Source organism: Ambystoma mexicanum, chromosome 7q (genome assembly GCF_040938575.1).
Source record: "Ambystoma mexicanum isolate Mex_15411 chromosome 7q, UKY_AmexF1_1, whole genome shotgun sequence".
In the NCBI taxonomy this organism is placed as follows: domain Eukaryota; kingdom Metazoa; phylum Chordata; class Amphibia; order Caudata; family Ambystomatidae; genus Ambystoma; species Ambystoma mexicanum.
Window position 1 is genome coordinate 363,435,044 of NC_090941.1, and position 17,385 is coordinate 363,452,428.

Genomic DNA, 17,385 nt, shown 5'->3' on the forward strand with positions numbered 1-17,385 from the left:
ACATTTGAAGTCGCTACCAGGACATACAGTGCTTCCCCTCCATAATGCACTCGGAAAACCATTGCGGAACCATTAGTCTACACCAACAAAAAGAAAATAGATATCAGTAGATGAGAAATGGACAAAAAAAAAATCCATGCTCCAAGAACCTAGTTAAACAATTAAAACCATACATGTTCTGTGCATTAGAGACGCAAAGAATACGGACATAACTCAATTAACTAAGTGGATGTAAAACACTCACATGTAATAGGTATATACAAAAAGCAAACATTAAAACCTTGCAAAATCTCCCGATTGAACAACAATAACACTGAAAATAAAATGTCAGGTGATCAAAGAAATGCAAAGGATTCACACTAAGGGCCTGATTCATAGATAACGCACATAGACCCAGCAAAGAACTCTGCCTAGGACCACTTTCCGCTTGCCTGTACTCAAAAGCATGTTATGGGCTTTCTGCATATTCATGGAATTTCAAACGCAAAGTAACCCTAGACGCAAGTAGGGGCTGGAACGGGCACGACATGACCCCACGTTTGCAGATCCAGCCACATATACCAACCTTTGTGCAGTCCGCATCCCCCCCATCATGCACCATGCCAATACGGCGGGCCTTCCCCCTGCAATCAAGGCAGCACCCCGGTAACATTGCGGACGGGCCCCCATAACTCCTAACTGCACACCGAAAAAAATGCGATACATGTCACATAACTCAAGTCAGCCCCCAGGAAATCTGTGTGCAAACCCCCTTTAATGATGGCGCCTCCCGCTAATCTGCATACACGCACCACTAACTGCAACTGGCACCTCAAGTACATGCTGTCACCCCTAAATTTCTACGTGAACCCTACCTCTGCGTGTTGGATCCTATGGCACATTGCTCTGTGCCTCCTATCATTTGGCTGTGGGTGCAAGAGGCGTGTGTGTACCTTTTCCCAAGGTGAGTTTGCGTGTTGGGTTCAGTGAATTTAGTTTGATTTACGCTTGACTAGGCATGTGATTACACTGCATGGCCTGTTCCTCAACACCCACATATTCTTCCTCATTTTGCAGTGAAAATGGGGAATATACATGTCCGGCCCCCTATTTATTTCTCTGCGCAGGCCCGTCCCACACTTTGCGCTGAGGGTTGTGCAAAGCGCTCTGCTGCACACAAAGCCGTAATGGACCTGTGCAGAGTCCACACAAGGTCCCGGAAAGGAATGCAAAGTCGGTTTCAAGAATAGATGAAAGGAGTTTTGCATGCTGAGCAGTGCGTGAAGTTACTTTTCGGCGTGCAGAAAATCTGGAGAAATATTAGTGTGAAATGTAATATTCACAATGACAAATTCAGATCACAATATATAATTTATATTGCACTTTTCTCAGTCTATACTGTGCAAACCCTTTCTTACATTGGTCCCATAATGGGGCAACAGAACTTGCCCGCACATTGGGAAGTAATGGGCTGCCTTTCTCGCATTGGGTTGTTTTGGACCGTGTTGCTGTGTGATAAATAATTGCCTCTGCCTTACTTCTATTTGCGTGTAACAGGCAGTAGGTACAGTGTTTGTGAGTTGTGGGAGTGTTTCAGCTCTTTGGGAAACCACATGTACAAGGACTAGTCGTTCATTATATCGTGTGGCTATGCGGCATGGGATATTTTAGAAATTCCCTTCACAGGACACTTTAGGACCCAGTGGACAATCGCATGGGCTGGAAAGCAAGCGGATAAATAATAACCAGACTGAAATATAGAGCAGACACCGTGTACAGCCAGTGTAATTAATTCCTAGCAGCGGCGGTTACTATTTTAAGGCTCCATACATCACTGCTTTACCCACCTGTTATGTGGACATTGTGCCATCATTTTCGATTAAACAATGTCCGTGCAACAGGTGCATAAAGCACTCAGGACCCAAGAACAGCACCACATTTCATACTTTAGAGTTCGCGAGCACGCAGGCTATCGCTCACAATATAATCTAAAAATACCACACCATCCTTTACCCACTAAGAAAAAAAACAATGCAGATGACAAATGCAATAATACAGAGGTCCGTCTGGATCAGTACTACTGGGGCCTCATTAGTAGACTTTTTTTTCGCAATCATTTTACCCCAGTGGCTGTCACATCAGACTATTGTGAAAAAGCTGGCTGTTGAAGATAATCACAGCGATGCCATTCTGGTGTTTTTTGTGCCTCATGAAAATGGGGCACCAGAGAATTTGTGTGCTCTGCCACCAGAAATTAACATTTCCTCAGATGCATGAGGCCGCTGCAGATACTGTGCTCGGAACTAGGTGAAATCAGGCTTCCATTTTTCTTAGTAATCCATCCGTGCATCGAAATCTGGAATGTATGAGGGCATGTGCTTGAATCTATACTAACACCATTCCCGCGTATTGCTTTCCCAATCACCATTCATGAATACAAATGATGCATGGGAGCCAATATGAAGTCTCAAATGTGACATTGACGGTAACACGCAGATATTGTACATGCATATTGACACAGTGACTGACCACCTTATAGTCAGTTTCCTAATAACCTCTGACTTTGTTCAATTAAGATCAACATGTATTATCCAACCTTGCCTAATCGATCAACTATTATTATTATTATTATTATTATTATCATTATTATTATACCATTTGTTACACACTAGGGGATCAATGTATTATTATTATTATTATTATTATTATTATTATTATTATTATTATTATTATTATTATTACTGGTATTAGTCTTGTATTTTATAACTACTACAGAGTTGTATACCTTTTTCACAAACAATCATTTTGCAATCGAGTTGCCAACAATGCCATCATTTTCGTATTTAGGTGAGCTTGCACCAAAATGCATCTTCATAACTCATACTACAAAGGAAGACAAATATATTTATAGTATGTAAGTTAACCCTGTGTCAGAGGAATGTCACAATAACACGTTGTAGCCATTTGCACCTTAAGCAAGCCAATCAGAGTGCCGCATGCATTCTCATGACGTTTTAGCAGATAGTACCATGCCATTGGTGCAAGCAAGTGAATACAGAGGGGCACAATAATGGGCCTAATTCACAGAGCGTTTTCCAATGGGGTTTTGCCATTATAAAACGCTTCTGTGAATTAGGCCCTATGTAACCTGTAGGGGCAGTTTGTAATCATGTCAAAGCTGACACAGGCTACCATTGTTCAAAGGAATATATGCAGTGCTAGATTTTGCTGGTTTATAATATTACCTATATATCGGTCAAAGACTGACCTATTTTGAAAAAATAAATAAAACTGGTCAAGAAAATAAAATCATGACAAAAAAATCAAATATAAACCACAGTAAAATGTGCATTTGAAAAATATGCATGCACAACATATATTAAAGTATTAGCAGTAGTGCATTAGTAAGTTAGGGTTTATTGGTCCTATCCAACTAAAAGCTGGGCACATATGGACTATTATATCGTCATCCTTTACCAGTAAATTAAAAATGTTGGTCCTGATTTACAAGAGTATTTTACAATGCTGCAATCCCATTGGAAGACACTTTGCAAAGTAGGCCCTATGTTCCTATAATGTCCCAATCCACTCTATCACAATGCAGGAATACATATCTGTGGCACATGGCAACATTTGGGGCAAAGAACACAATTTGAAACAAAAATCATTGTTCAAAATAGGTCACCACTTCCGCAACTACATCTTTAATAGACAGAAACTAGTCTAAGTTATGTTATGTTATTGGGCATTTGTATAGTGCCTTTTACTATTGGCATGATTCCAAAGCGCTGTGGGTTGAACACCTTTGGGGACCCCAGTCCATGTCAGTACAGAGAGTAATGTGGTAAAACGTGCTTCGGAGCACTCGTTTTGTGTGCAGCCAGTGTGTGATCGGTGGTGTCTAACTACATACTAGTGCTAGGTGTGATGCTGTGGTTGTGTAAGATCAGTAGAATGTGTGTGGTAAAACCAATGGACTTGGGTATCTGCATTCTGGTGGCACTGGAGTTTGAGATTGACGTTATGTGTGCAACTAGGCCATTTTCGAGGTGTATAGATGCGTTCTAAAAACTTGTTGAGGTCAACGTGGCTGTGTGTACCTATGTGTGCAGCTAGGTCGGATTGATCGAGGGATGTAGCTGCATTTTATTGTTTGTTGGTGCAAAGGAAAGAGTTATCATAGTGCTGTGTTTGAGTGTCTGTATGTTTTCCTGGGCTAACTTGTTCCGGGTTGAGCTTCCAGTGCCTAGCGAGAGGGTGGCATCTCCCTGTTTCTTGTTGGGTCAGATTGTTTTGGCGAAGACTGACAGATGGTGACAGGCAGATCTGTGCCAAAACGTACGTTGTTACTGTAGATGGGCTAGCGACTTCTTCGGTCTGCAGTTTTCCTAAATGGTGTGCTGCTCTCAGCACTAATATGCTAAAACATTATAACACACCTAATGATTTTTTTTCCTCAAAAATTCAATATTTAGTAATGATTGTTTGTAAACAGCAAGAAACATTCACCCTAAAACCCCATATGCCACAAGCTGCCATAAACCTCTCTAAACAACCCTCCCCACCTGCATCACCCCCACCTTTCCTGTTGAATCTCAAACAGGTTCACAATTCCAAATATTGAAATCATGTATCCAGCACACATTTCGTCAAACGTTAATCACATAACCACCTCTCAGCCTCCCATTACCCTCCCTCCCAAAGAGGTTCCCTCAACCACCCTTCGGGCATCTGCTCTGTCGTCCCTTATCTGAGATATCCTAGGAAAGGGACCCATTCTACCTCCCTGGTGGGAAGAACATCATGGAGCATTCCTGTAAATATTTTCCATCTCAAACTATTCCCTCATCTTTTTCGACCATTCCCTTTCCGTTGGTGAAATAAAAAAATACCTTTCCCAGAGAGATGCCAAGCATGTCCTGGATGATAAGAGTGCAAAGTGAAATGTGCCATATGTGGGAGGTCCCTCCATGCACCTTCCCCCTTTACAAGGCTAAACAATACCGGCTGAGCAGGTGGATGCATTTTCCCTAGCTCCTGCCCACTCACCGCCGTCATACTGGAACAGCATGAGAAGACCTGTATGTGGGACACCATGTGCTATCCCTGTATGGCATCAAGATTATCAGAGATGCAATCAGGCAACCATACCGAATGTACCCTCATACTGAAAGAGTGGAAGGATGTCAGCACGCATCAATGGACATCATTTAGCGCTGAGTGAAATCTGACGAGGAAAGAGTGATATCATGAAGAAGATATATGTGGACATACAGATATGATATGAAAATACTTAAGAATCATGATGTAAATGTAGTGACAAGAGAAACATGTACAAAATGATCAAGTAATCATGTATACAAAGAAGATAAAGTAACTTGCTGGCTAATAAGTGTAAATACTTTGTAACGCAAGGTAGATGAGAAGTATGGAAGCTTTCTATAGAGGAAAATGTAACATGGCTAGGACCACCATAATAGGAAGGTGGACGTCGGCTCATGTAAATACTTAATGCAGCTACCTCAGAGATAGACCAGAGATGCAGTTAGGAGACCTTGGAGGAATTGCTTGGTGTGCAGAATAAAGAGGTGTAAATGTTGGACTGGGATGAAGGGCACTATTTTAAGGCACAAAGAGAGGCAGCCAGATGAGCCATATAGGTAAGACATCATTATTTTATATTAAAGAAGAGGAAAACATTTTCAAGAGCCAAGTATTGGACAATTAACAGTGAATAAAGTTTATACATGATCGAGTGAGAAGGTCTCTGTAGGTCAAGAGGAGCAAGAACACCCAGTATAATTAAATCAAATAGCAGTAAATTAGATGTCGAAATAGACAAATTTGTGGTCTCTTCAGATGTGATTAAGAAGTCAAAAACAAGGGCTATTCATTAAGCTTTGGATGAAGATTGTGATGTGTTTAAACTCCCTCAAATTTCCAGGAACAGAAAGCGATTCAAGGTCATCTACAGATGGGACGTTTTGGCTTATGGTTGGACTGATGAGAGATGATGGACTAATTGGGAAAGTGGGGAGTAATCTGACATAACTTGAGCATCTGGGTTTCATTTTGCTTACATGCTGCTAGTGAGGCAAAGGTCCAAGGTTGGGTGAGCATGCCAACCAATCTGAGGGTCTATGGGGCAACATGCTATACAATGTTGTGTAGACCTATCCACTGGCATTTTCTCTGCTGTAATCAGTATTATACATATTTAGAGGTAGATCAAGGCATGCCCTACAGATGAGGGGCAGCCAATGATGTACTAACCCCTATGTATGCCATGGGTACATATGTTCCCTTAAGTCTGCCAGGTAGGATGATGCCATAGATGACGCATAGTGGGCTATATAACCACTGTATAATCAAGTTTGTGTGTCTGTGCGTTCATCAGTCCGTTGTTCACTAGTTTGGCCAACTTTTTTGAACTGAGAATAAAATAGTATTTTGCCATATTTTCTGATTCTGCCTGGCTATTTGGTCTGCGATCTTTATAGGCAATTCCATCTGGCACAAGAAACGCTTCAAGGTACTAGAGCACACAGCATAGGGTCCAAGTTCTTCTGTATACTTTCTAGATCACTTACCCATCCTTCCAAAAACTCCGGACCTTTCTACAGATGTGCCAGTAAGTTGCCCTTTCCCCACATTCCTGCTAACAATCGGGACTAGTCCCCTCAAACATCAAAGATAACCTCACTGGGCCATATTGTCACCTGTGCACTAGCTTTATCCAATCAAGCTTATACTGACACGCACTCAACATCTTAAAAGCACCCCTACACAATATGATCCACAATTCCTCGTCAATATACCTCTCCAAATCTGCCCTCTATTCCACAAACCTCCTGTCCCCTTCCCACTTGCCAACACTAATGCTAAATAGAGAACCGATATCAAGCTCTTAGAAGAGAGGTGCATATACAGCATCCAACCCCACCCACCCCGGAATTAGTTCCCTCAGAATTTCCTCCCTCTTTTTCATCATTGTAAGTACTCCCTATAGCTGTAGGAAAAAATGGACAGTGTCCCAATTTTAAGGTAATCTTCAAGCCTCTGCATGGAAACAAAGTCCCCATTTTCCCACAGCTGCCCCGACCTTTCAAACCCAGCTTCAAACCACCTCTGGAACCTAAGAGGGTCCAGAAATTCATCAAAAATCAGGGGCACCCAGAGATGGTCCAAAAGTGAGGGACATGTAGTAACTCCCTTCCCTTTGACCCAATTCCCCATATCTGTCCTAATAGCACATGCTCTCTAGCCCTGTGGGGCAACCTGTTCCTGGGAGACCATCACCACTCCCCCACCGCAACTGGCCTCAGACAGCAATTCCCCAATTCACCCATAGTCTCTACCTATCAATACCTTGGTGGTGCACCCAGGCTCTCATTTGAGCTGCTCTATAATAGAACTCTTGAAAACCCATCCCCCTTTGTCTTACAGCACAATTAGCATATCAAATGTGATCCTTCTCTTCTTTCCCTGTCATAAAAACAGTAAAATCATCCCTTTGGCCTCCCTCAACACCCCTTCTGGAACTGTAATCAGTAGGATCTGGATAGGTACAGAACTTTAGGCAACAAAGTCATCTTTAAGGCATTCAGGTGGACCAGCCAAGAGAACATCAACCCGTGCCACTGAAGTGGGAAAATGGAAAAACAGACTCCCCTCTTTCCCCTCTCGCGCCTGGCCTAAAGGTTCACGGCCCAAGCACCCGCCACGAGAAGAGTTTGCCCATCTACCAGACGACCAGATACCCTGGTACAGGAACATACAGATGTGTCCATCTGCCTGCCCAGCAGCCCGCCCTGCCCATGCCGATGCCTGCGGCATGGATCAACTGGACTAAAACTATACGTCGTTAGAGATGTCATGACGACCTAGCCAACGGATAGCACACCTGTGCCAACATACACACTGGACACTCCCGCACCAATCTACATGAAGAGTATACTCAGTGCTATGACGTAGGCGACAGACATACTCACGGACATGCATCTTTATTATTTTCCATATAGGCTTTCAGAAATGCAGAAACGCAAGACGCATCATGAACTCATCTAAAGAGCTTGCTTACGCTTCTCCTACACTTAGGTGCCGCAATGAGAATTATAACAAAGACACGATACTGGCCATAAGACAATATGAGACTATAACCTAAAGTGCCTGTGCATGAGACGGTTCCACCTATATACTAGGCCTGAGTAGGCCGCAAGCAAGAGCTCTCGTGGACGATTAACAGAACAAGAGTCAGGTTGCTGATCCTGCAGAATGAGCCTGGGGAAAGCAGACAGCCAAGGTCGTAATGTTGCAAAACCACATTCCAAAAGCAGACCATCAAGGGCACGATGTTGCAACCTCGCACGCCGCGCGCCAACATCAAAGTCGCACCTGCAATTAAACCAGGCACCCAGTGGAAAAACAATATTAATTGTGCAGAATTCTGCCTCAAACACGGTCCCATCCCACGTGACCAAGCCGAACCTGACGAGATGCCAAGCCCAGGAGGAAGGAGGCGTCTGGATCCCTCGTTACAAGACACAGGCAGATACACTTGAAAGGATCAATGGACATCTGCAACAATGGGAGTAGTCGGCCGTCTAGCTCATGAATAAGTCTTCACATTGTCTGCATGTACCAATAGTGAAACATTGTTGCAAATTGCAGGTACACCGAGAGCTGGGAACAGCGATGGTCCCAGGCTGGGAAGCTCACGGGCGCACCAATCAGAACATGGGGCTCTTATCACTGACGCCATTAACAGCAACCAACCATTAGGAGTCTTCATGTAACAATTCTCATGTATCTAATTGTAGGGACAACCCAGATATATCACCTGACTAACCCTCAGCCACTCATATTATTCTCTATACGTATGCTATACTAACCCTACCACTCGAGCATCCAATTAAGAGTGGCGATAGGTTTTTTTGTTAATTTTCTAAAGTGACGCAGGTAGCGCGTCATACTACAGTAAAAAGGGCCTGCGAGCCCCACGATTGTGTGTGTGTCAGGTCAGACGCGTATGATCCTTGACCCATCCCTGCCGTTTGTGTTTAATAAACAGCAGAGTCACATTGCTTCTTGTGTGTGTCTCATACTCTATCTGTTTTGGGATAAACGGGAGGAGTTGGGGCCTCCCTGCCCGGAGGTCTGCGGACGGCCCGGCCGACCCCGGCAGAATTTCCCCCCCGACACCATGTATGCAGATCCTCGTACAGTTTACTCAATAATACAGGGTAGTTGGCCTCAAACAGACCCTTGAGCATTCTAGAGATTACCACAACCAAATATCTAATTCCCGTCTGTCTGGATTATCAACCCCAGGAAGTCAATCTACTCAAATGATCGTACAGTTATCTCATAAAAGGAAGAGAACCGACTTACCCAAATTGACCTTAAATTCTAACAATGTGCCATACTCTTCTAGCACTGACATGGACGTCTGAATTGACTCACTGGGGTTTCTTAAGTACAACAGTATATCATCCACATATAAACCAAATTTATATTTCTCATTACCTACCCAAAGTTCTGGAATCTGTTCTGACCCCCTTATAGTTACAGCCAATGATTCCAGAGTCAGGGCAAATAGAAGCAGAGACAGTGGGGACGCCTGCCTGGTCCCACTTTCCAATACAAGTGATATGACGTTCTGCCATTAGCCATGAACAAGGATCTAGAATTGAAATACAGCACACTAATCCCCCTCCATCCCCTAAGTGAAATGTGCAAGCATTACATGGAGAAAGCCCCATTCCACCATAACAAAAGCTTTCTGTGCATCGAGTGAGAGCAGCACTGCTTCTTCAGTACCTCTCTTGATATTCCCATCAAGTCGAGTATCTTCCTCACTGTGTTGGCTTCCTAGCTACCTGGCATAAACTCAACTGGGTCTGTGTGCACCAATCCCGGACTGCAAGCCTCAAACCCAGTGGCCAGATTCCTTGCAAAGATTTACTCATCCACATTCGAAAGAGAAATTGGTCTTTATGAACCGCAATCCATAGGGTCCCTTTCCTCCTTAAGTTCTACCAAGATCATCACCTCACAGAGTGAAGGTACATCCTGCCTGTTTCCAAAACATTTCCACCAAATGAGGTACATGGAACACCAAGAACCACTTATAAAAGCCTGCTGTGATACCATCTTCTCCTGGGGCCTTGCCTGATGGCATGCCTCAAATTGCTGCTGTCACCTCCTCAACCATAATGGAACACTCCAAAAACCTTAATTCCTCTTCTGTCTACTTCATAAGAGTAACCCCGTCCATGTATCCTTTGGTTCTTCCCTCCGGCAGTTCCAGTCCGCTCCTATAAAGCTCAGCATAAGGTCCCAGTATTTCATCCATCCACCTCTGTGCCCTCAATCTTGCTGCCAGCATTTAATCCACCTTGTCCCCTTTCTCATAATATTTAATGTACGTCTAACGTCTTTAGCAGAGCCCTTTTCTCCCTTAGCTCTTCCATGACATCCAGCTTACCCCATGGGTTCCTCTGTAACCTCTCCACCAAGTTCCCAATATCTGTTCGTAGGCCCCTGTCTATAATCCCATTTTCCCTCTTCCTTTGTGCCACTTTTCTGAAGAGAAGACCCCATCAAGATGCTTTCCCTGCAACTCATATCATCCGCACATCCACCTCCCCCTTATCATTCTCCTTAAAAAACTCTTCAATTTCTGTTCACATATCCTTTGCAAAAATACGATCCATCCACAAAAAATCCTTGCAGATCCATCTGCTTTCCCTCCTGAGCCTTACCCTGTGTAGATATCCATAACTACCATTTCATGGTCTGAAGAGCTAACTGTGCTCATCTCTCAGCCGAGACCATAAACTGTGAACACCATCACTTTTATAGCTCACCAGACACCCTGCACCACAACTCGTCTGCCCTCAATAGCTCTCGTGACCTCCACTACTTGAAACCTAAATCTTTGATGTATAAGTAACCCAACCCCTCCTTTCTTCTCCTTCCCTCATGCCCAGAACGACTGGCTGATACCACCTTGTTTAACAGGCCTTTGCTCCTCCACCTTCAGCCTAATCTCCTGTAATAGTACAATGTCAATCCTGCCCTCCTGAATTCCCTGGCACCAATGCCTCCTTAGTAGGGAGTTTAGCCCCTTGAAGTTCAGGGTTAACATTTTCTGGGGCCCTCAACATCCCTAGAACTCAGTTAATAGGCCATTCCAATCTCAAAACTGACTCCACCTTCCTAACAGGTCCTTAAAGCTCCCCACATGTTGGGACCCCTCAAATCTCTGGGTGGGGTATCCTCTCTTTGGTATTACTGGAAAGGCAACCGAACACTGGGTTTTCTCCACCCCCGTTGTGATCCTATAGTCCTTGCCATCATGCTCAAACACCAAATCAAAGGGGAAAGCACACTGATATGAAACTCCTTTCTCATTTAGACAATGAGTAAACTGTCTACAGTCTCTTCTTCTCCCCAACATAAGGCTCAATAAGTCCTGGTATATCGCAATCTTCTCACCTTCGAAGATTGCCTCCTTCAATTGCTTTGCCCTCGTGAACACGTTGGTCCTGACCCAATGCACATGGAAGCGCACAACCACAGACCACAGCCCTTTATTGTAAACTTGTCCGGGCCCTTTCCATTTTCATCACCCTACAGCCTTCCTTCTAAATAAAGAACATTCCCAATGGCTGGCACCTTCACCACCACATCCTTCAGAGATTCACCTGCACTTTCTTTAATGCCAACAATCCAAAGTTTAATCCCCCTATGTTTTAAGTTTATCGATCTTCAGCCCAATCTCCTTATCTCTCAACACCAACATGTAGGCATCCAACCTAATTTCCATCATGTCAGCGTTCATCTGGTTGTTTTCCAAATATTAAATCTTGCCCTCCATCAAGTCCAATCATTCCCAGAGATCCAATATAGAAGTCTGGCTTTCCCCCCCTCTGTGCTTCAATTTCTTGCAAGATGCCAGCATTCCTACTCATGTCAACATGTCTGTAGGGCTTGAAGGGCTTGCCCCAGTCTCACCTTGACACCTTCTTCCAGCCCTAAGCCGTGTCTGTGTCACAACCAGCAATCCATGGACCACCCACTTCCCTTTCCTGAAGCGTTGTCTCAGCCTGCTTAGGGCCTAACTCTCTTTGAGAGCACTGCCTCACCACCGACCATGTTTGGCCCGATGAAGGGGATCCTCGCAGGTAGGCCTCATCCAATTTGATTATTTTTCAGATATCCCCCACCGAATGCTCCTCCTTCTCTGGGCCTCACTTGCGCCACAACCTCCCCACAGCGCTGACTGCAAACGGAACTTGGCTGGGGACTCACCACACTCGGGTCCATGGGTTCCAAAACTGTGCCCACTCCACTTGTCCAGGCCTCACCACCACCACGGGCCCAATGAAGCTGGGGGTCCATTTGTCATCCTTACTGATGAGGTGCAGCCACCGGCCTGCGTCACTGCCTCACCAAAAGCAATTTGTTTCTGGCCCCACTGGCCTTGCCCCTCAGTTGCTCAACCTGCATCTCCTCCATCAACCTGTCTCCCCTGCCGGCTTCAGCTTGCACGCTAAGAGCCAGGCGCAATCCGGCCTTGCCAGGGCCTGTAGACCCCAGAAGGCTCCACCTCAGGGTTTGCTCTCGCCGCTGCACTGGGTAATACCTCCGACTTCTATGGCTCCCCTTAACTGTCTTCACAACGGGGCTCTTGGACTCTACTTCCACCGTCACCTCACGAAGTTGGGGGAAAGACATCTCTCAGACACCCTCCATTTCTCTGAGGAACACTGAGCTAGGAACTCATATGCCCATCACTGAGGGCCCCCCCTCCTAGCGGTCTCCAACCCACGTATTTTTAACACAAGCACAATTTAAATAAATATGCATTCCAAGTTTCACCTTTAAATATATTTCCTTTAACATTCATGGTAAGGTGTTCGGATCCAGATATGAGCCTTCTCAACATTAATTAGTGATGTGATGACATTGCTACTGGTTTGCAGGAATCAGTAGTAATGATTTCTAAACTCCTCCCAACACTAATACGACTAAACCACAGTGATGAATGGTATACCTTGTTCATACCGTTAAGGTAACATTGGCAGAGGGCAGGCTATATTCCTCAAGAGGGGTCTGAGCCAGCTAGGAAGCATCCAAAACAACAATTCTAATCTGGTACCAAAATAAAGGATGTGTCCCATGAAGGTGGTATAAAGAGAGGAGTATTTCATTAAACAAAAAATGCAAACCAGCTAATCAAATCCCTAACAAACAACCGCTTCAAAGGCATACACAGAAGATGCAGAATTCTTGGTGAAAGATTCGATATGCATACATGGGTTGGCAGGTAATTGTATTGGTAGCAATTTTCCGCTTTCCATATATGTTTTAAATGTTGGACACGGTACAGTCTTCCTTGGAGTGCTGTGAGACCCTTTCCAGTCTCTCTAGGAAAGGTAAATCAGTCTTTTGTCCTTTCCAGCCAGGAGGTTGCCAGGGACGTTTGTAGGCAATCTACTTTAGCAGGCAGAGACCTGAGTAGACAGGCCTTTTCCAACTGCGGGTCAGATCAAATGTTCCCCTGAAGTGGCTGGGTTGAAAGGTTTGCTCCTTCCTTGGAAATATGGAAACCTTCTGTAAGGGGCCAAACTCAGCTATTCTGACGAGAGTTTTTGTCTGCTGATATCAGCTCCCGGAACGACTTGTTGGAAGGGATGCAGGAAGTGTGAGTGTTCTAGGAATTTCCAAGATGATGGTAACTATTGCATGGGTGCAGCTCCTCTCCTGGGCCTGAATACACTTCCCCCACTTCAGGTCTACCTCGTATCGAAAAGACACCAGTTATTATCTCCCTGGTGTGACGTTCCCATTCTGCTGGCAGAGTTTCCCTCTGAAGCACGTGTTCCCACCTGGGTATCTGGGCATGTTCTGTTGCTATGGGATGGTGTCAAGAATGGCAAGCAGAAAACCCAAAAGGCCTCCTGTGCTGGCCCAAAACATGTCCTGTGGGCGACAACAAAGCCCCCGACAGCAATGCAGCAAATCTCTGACAGTTGTTGGAGTCAGGTAAAAAACTGTTGAATAATTCAAAAACACCTAATGGTTTGGGCAAGGTATAACTGTATTTCCACATAGACAAGTATTTCAAACAAGATCTCGCTTTCTATTTATTTTTTACCACACTGCCACAAAGCCTTCTGAATACACAGTTAGGTGAACCCAGTTTGTTCACCTTCACAGGGATTACCGATTTTAATCCATCAAACGGCCAATGTGAAATTCCGAATCAGTGTCTCGTAGGTCATTTGTACCATGATTGAAAAACATAATCATGTTTACACTATTTAGTGAACAAATCAGCTGGGGCATTTTCTAAAAGGGTAGCCTCATTGCTGCTAACCTGCTGCCGGTATGACAATTGCAGGTGGCCAGCGGGAAGTATACATGGGGTGTCTTTTATATGGTTGCTGGTAAATTCATTTATACACAGAACAGTCGGGAGTCTGTCTGCCTACAACAATGCCAATGCCATGTTTGTTGTATTTAAAGTGCTGTCTGAAAGTGATACCGTTTAGCAACTGTTAAGCAGCTCTGAATTTGGTGGCAGAAACCATTCAGTAGAGTTGGTGATATTTCATAAAATGTGGGCGTTTTCCCCTAGCAGATAGACACAAAATCACATATCGGTATGGCTTCCAGAGCAGCACCAGCACCACTGTGCCCATAATGAAGCCTAACTGTGTGTTTTTAGCTCACAACGAAAGTCAGTAAATAAATCAGGATAGCGAACGTGACGAGATAGCTGATTCATGCCAGCCGGCACAGCTCGACTATCCAGTCCTCTGGCACCCCAGCATGGGTAGGACCAGCACACCATTCTCTTGAAGCATATGATACAACTCAAAGGCCTTGATAAAGACTAAGGTTGAAACGCGCGTCGGCTGTGGCTGTGTAAAGCTATCCATGTGTTGAAACTGACTAAGAATTGTATTAGTGCGGTTCAACGAATAGAAATAAAACAAATCACGTGCGAAATTCAAAACTAATCTGCCTCATCCTTCACCAATAATTTCTACTTAACCAACGGATATAGGACTACCATACCCTACCAGCGCCTATAAGTTCCATAGTTTGTCCAAACCCCACGAATTGTTTTTACAAACAGGAACCCTGGAGTTGGTTCCCTGACAAACAAGAACTAGGCTGCAGGTCGTAATAAAGTACCAAACTAAAAATAGGAGTGCGCAGGAGTGAGGGAGTTCCGCCTACCAAACTCCAACCTTTCCTTTCAAAACAGTAAATAAATAACAATCAAATATGTCCATTTGCACACTCCGGGACAATGGTAATGCTGTGAGATTTCATAGGCCAACTTGATTACCCAATATACGCAGTGCCATATGCGGCAGCACTAAGTACTTCTGTGGAAAGCCATTCAAAGATCATATGTGCAACCCTCTGCCTTACATCAGACACGCTAAATACCTATCACTCTCCACACAATTACCTGCAGATGTTTCAGTGCCTAGGAGTGGGGCAGCAAGTTCTACCCCTGTAACCCAGTGATGCATAGTAGTTATCCCAAATTGAGGCACTACAGGTTATGGAAGCATTCTGCCAGTGAAGTTGCCACCCAAGTTGTGGTCTCCCTGTTCCTCCAGGAAGGATAGCAAAAGAGGAAACAAACTACTCCACCTTGGAAAGGACTTTACTACCTTTACTGGGATTATCCAACCTCTTTTATAATGTCAAGTGTGTTTTATTTCTTTCAACCCTGGAGATTGGGTGGGTTGTTAGGGCTGTGTCTCAAGGTTGTAGATTGGAATAGCCACTTCATTATTCCTAGTTAATCTTTGAATTCATCGAAATGAGTCTCTCTCTCTGGGTTAATTATTAAATTAATGTCACCTGTTATTCGGCATCACTAGTGTTGGTATGTAATGTTCCCACTGTTTTGGAATCTCTTCTACAGGTTTCCCTGTTCACAGCATTCCATGTCTTCTAGAGAATTGCACTGTGCTTTCTGAAGTGTCTCCACTTGGTCTCCCCGGTCACGGCTGCTTCATTTCCTCATTTCCTCATTCCAGACATGAAGCATGTTTGAGAGTTCTTCTCTCCATCTTCGTCAAACTCAGCATGTGCATTCATAAATGTTGTGTATTTCTGGTGTTTTACGGTGTGGTCCTGGTGGAATATTCCTGTTTGTGAGGTTTGTTTTTAAATTCTCTTGATGGCACAGTTGTGGTGGTTTTCTGATGGTAGATAGGTATTTTAAACACCCATGGATTTGTGATAACATTGCCTTGTTGGGGTGGCGAGCTGTGATATCCCAGTCCTTCTTCACCTGGGGAAGCAAATTGGGTATCAGCCGGACTAACCTTGTCCATTTTGACTCACACCCCTCACATAACAACATGGGTATTCCAATCAACCTCCACACTACATTGTTACCGCAGCACACGCACACCGATGGGCCTTTCCTTCAGCTTCAAGGAAAAAAGGCGTCCCGGAGTACAGCAGAGCGGTAAGCATGTCTGTGCAACTTGGCAACCGGCCACGTTATGCATTCCAAAGATTAAGGGGAGAACCAGAAGGGGTTGACATCTGAGAGAAGGTGGAAGAGGAAAGAGCACAAGGCCTCAAATGTGCATTGATGCTTTGTTTCAGCAGACAATAGATGATCAAATGTCCTTGCTGCCTTGCAAATTTGCAGAAAATGCATGTCCACTGCTTTGCCCATGTACTCCTCTCAGTGGTCACAGCATTTATTCTGAGCCTCTGAATGAGACACATGATCTGGCCTAGAACATCAGCTCATATTTCAGCCTTGCTTACCTTGCCATAAATGCAATGCATTTGTCTTGATTTATCTTTGTCTTAGCTCTTGCACTATCTGAAATGTCGTCAGGCCGAGTATGATAGTCAATTTCACATCCTTATTGTTCATGACCTGTACAAATGTCATTGTATTTTCCCTTGTTCCCTCCCTTGCTTTGAAGCTCTTTGAAACACATTGTGTAGGTGCTATATAAATAAACTATCATATTATATATCTCATCAGCCAAGCATTCAGCCAAGCCCTCTTCTTTGTACATGACCTTGCTGGATGTTCTCTTCTTTGAATGAAACTATAAGGGGAGTTAAGGTACATTGTTCTCTGAGTCTGAAGCTTATGAATAGGCTTCCTGCCTTGCTTCCTGGTCTTGCACCACATGAGCAGAGATCATGATTTTGTGAATTTCTCCTTCCTATTCAGTGCTATTTGATGCAATTATCTTGGGTGTCATTACCCTCTTCGGCCTCTGGAGACTTGGTTGCTCCGTCTCCTATGTTCTTTCTGTATCTTTAACTGTTCAATACTTGGCATTCACAAATGTTCACTCATTTACTTAATCTAAGAGAAATATGTGCTGCGTACAT